Source organism: Scardinius erythrophthalmus (assembly GCF_964197995.2).
Source record: "Scardinius erythrophthalmus genome assembly, chromosome: 12".
NCBI classification, from domain to species: Eukaryota; Metazoa; Chordata; class Actinopteri; order Cypriniformes; family Leuciscidae; genus Scardinius; species Scardinius erythrophthalmus.
The window spans coordinates 2,326,856-2,329,355 of record NC_138232.1 but is presented as its reverse complement, the minus strand read 5'-3'; the positions used below and the strand labels follow the sequence as shown (position 1 = coordinate 2,329,355).

The window sequence follows — 2,500 nt, the reverse complement described above, 5'->3', positions numbered from 1 at the left end:
TCAGCGTTACTCAACAGCTGCTCTATAGATGTGTGTGTGTGTGTGTGTGTGTGTGACATGACCTCATCATATTCATATACAACAGTACTTGTTGGTGGTTTTGTAGGTGAACATGATATACACACTAGGGTTATTACTGTTAACTAAAAGTTATTATCATTTACTAAAACCCTAAAATAATTTTCATTACTTGAACATTAACTGATTTTTTTTATGTTTTTTTATATATATGTATTTAATCTATAGTTCCAAGTGCAATATTTATTATTTTAGTTTAGTTTAAGTTTTAAAATAACAAAGCAAATACTCAAGTATCAAGTAATTTAAACTAAAACTTAAAATTAGACAAAAACGCACACAACAAAATGACTAAAAATAAATTGCAAACAACTTATAAAATAAAATCTAACTCAAAATATCAATGATTCCGAGATAAAAAAAATATACACTACTGTTCAAATGTTTGATACTTAAAGTAGAAATTGATACTTTTATTCAAAGGATACATTAAATTGATTAAATGTGAATTTAAGAATGATTAGAATGATTTCTGAAGGATCATGCGTGACAGTAATGATGCTGAAAATTCAGCTTTGATCACAGAAATAAATTACATTTTAAAATATATTCACATAGAAAATGGCTATTCTAAATTATAATAATATTTCACAATTTTGCATGTATTTTTGATCATATAAATGCAGCCGTGGAGAGCAGAAGATACTTCTTTCTAAAAAATATTTAAAAAAATATTACCAACCCCAAACTTTTGATTGGTAGTATATAAATCTACTATAGTATTATGAACTGATTCCATCACTCTTTTAAGGTACAGTAAATATCTCAAGCAAAGTATTGAAGTAAAACACTAGAAATGGTGCTAAAATGTGCTTTCAGCACTAGTTGGATTCCAGTCCAAAGTTCTGAGTTTGTACAGAAAAGCAGACAGCAAGTCTACAGGGAAAAAAGAAATAACACACACACACACACACTGTGCTGTCAGTATGACGGTGTGCAGTCGTCCTCGGGCTGGAGATTGTGTTAAAGTGACACACAGCAGACCTGCAGAAACACACACCGCTCAGAGACGAACATCAGTCCAGCTCTCAAATATCTCAAAACCGAAATTACAATGCGATCGAATCTAGAGTTTCAAAAGAGCTAAGATTTGCCAAAGTCCACAATGAAACGCAAGAGATCTCAATATGACCTCAAACATGATTTATAGCTCTATATGACACGATCCTGAGGGATTTGCATTGAGTCTCCTGAGCAACATCAACCTTTGAATTCCTAATTGTTTGATCCGTGCACAAAACTAATAATGCACAGCACACTCGTTCAAGTTAAAGCCATGAACTCAAACTCTCTCCTCTGGCATCTCAGCACACCTGAAGCTTCTGCCACGTGGACCCGGGACACAAACCATCACACTTGATTCACCATGAAGGGTTTTTATAGAGATTACATTCGCACAGAGCAGCTCTAGATGATGAAATATTTTACAGTGGAGCTGAAACACTTTCCATGATGTTGTTCATTTCCATGACTGACCTCTTTAAAGCCCCCAAATCACTATTTCAAAATATATATATATAGCTTATGCATGATGAATATGGTGTGTATATATGAATAATAATAAAAAACATAACAAATCTAGTAAGTCAATTTGCATTCATTTAACCCCATTCATATTATTGTCATTAATAGTATAATAATAATAATACGACATATATAACACATTAATGTAGTAATTAAGATGCACTAAACAGATGGACTCTGACAGCAGTGCATGTGTGTATTTTTAAACCATTACCAAATTGTATGATACCACGGTATATTCATGTCTGTCAGATGATTAAATCAAAAAGTACTAACTCTTACTGTGAAGAAAGAACTGTTGAAGTACCATAGTAAAGTACCATGTTATTTACTATGCTGTTTCCAAGAATACCATGGTACTTCTTATAATAAATCATATTAGCCTATTATAATGCTTTTCCATGGCGTATTTTCAACGGTTTGTAACACCAAGTTCTCCATAGTCCCTTAAATCCACACATAAAAGTACCATAGTAATACCATGCTGAAGACACAAGCACAAGCTCCTGGTTTCTGCAGCGTAACACACACAGATGAAGCTCACCTCCTCTCTATGATAGTCCTCTCCTGCTCGTGTCTTATTCCAAACAATGTAAATCACTCTGGCTGCTCGTTCATATGTGAGGCATGTGTCTCAACTCTCTCACATATGTGAGCGCCGCAGTCGAGTCCTTCCCACCGCCAGCGAGGCACAGATGGACTCCAGATGGGTTATGGGATTTACAAAGTCTCTCTCTCTCTCTCTCTCTCTCTCTCTGTGCTGTCTGCATTGCTGATGATGTCACAGCATAAATCCCGCCCACTGTGTGGCTCTGGGCCAATCAACCGCTGCTCTATTCAATGCATTAAACTAAAGGAGACTCATTAACATAACTAACTGCTCTGGCACTCAAAGGCT

At 35.0% G+C, this 2,500-nt stretch overlaps 1 protein-coding gene across 4 annotated transcripts in view; it reads right to left on the bottom strand.

Moving 5' to 3' along the window:
* cbfa2t2 (CBFA2/RUNX1 partner transcriptional co-repressor 2) overlaps positions 1-2,500 on the bottom strand; it is a 41,442-nt gene that overhangs the window by 21,884 nt on the left and 17,058 nt on the right. The window contains exon 1 of one of the 4 annotated variants that reach the window (XM_081380887.1): positions 2,147-2,293. The exons of the other annotated variants lie outside the window; for them this stretch is intronic. The gene's annotated coding sequence lies outside the window, so the exon portion shown is untranslated. Of the gene's footprint in view, positions 1-2,146; positions 2,294-2,500 lie in introns of those variants that run through there. 4 annotated transcript variants of the gene reach the window in all.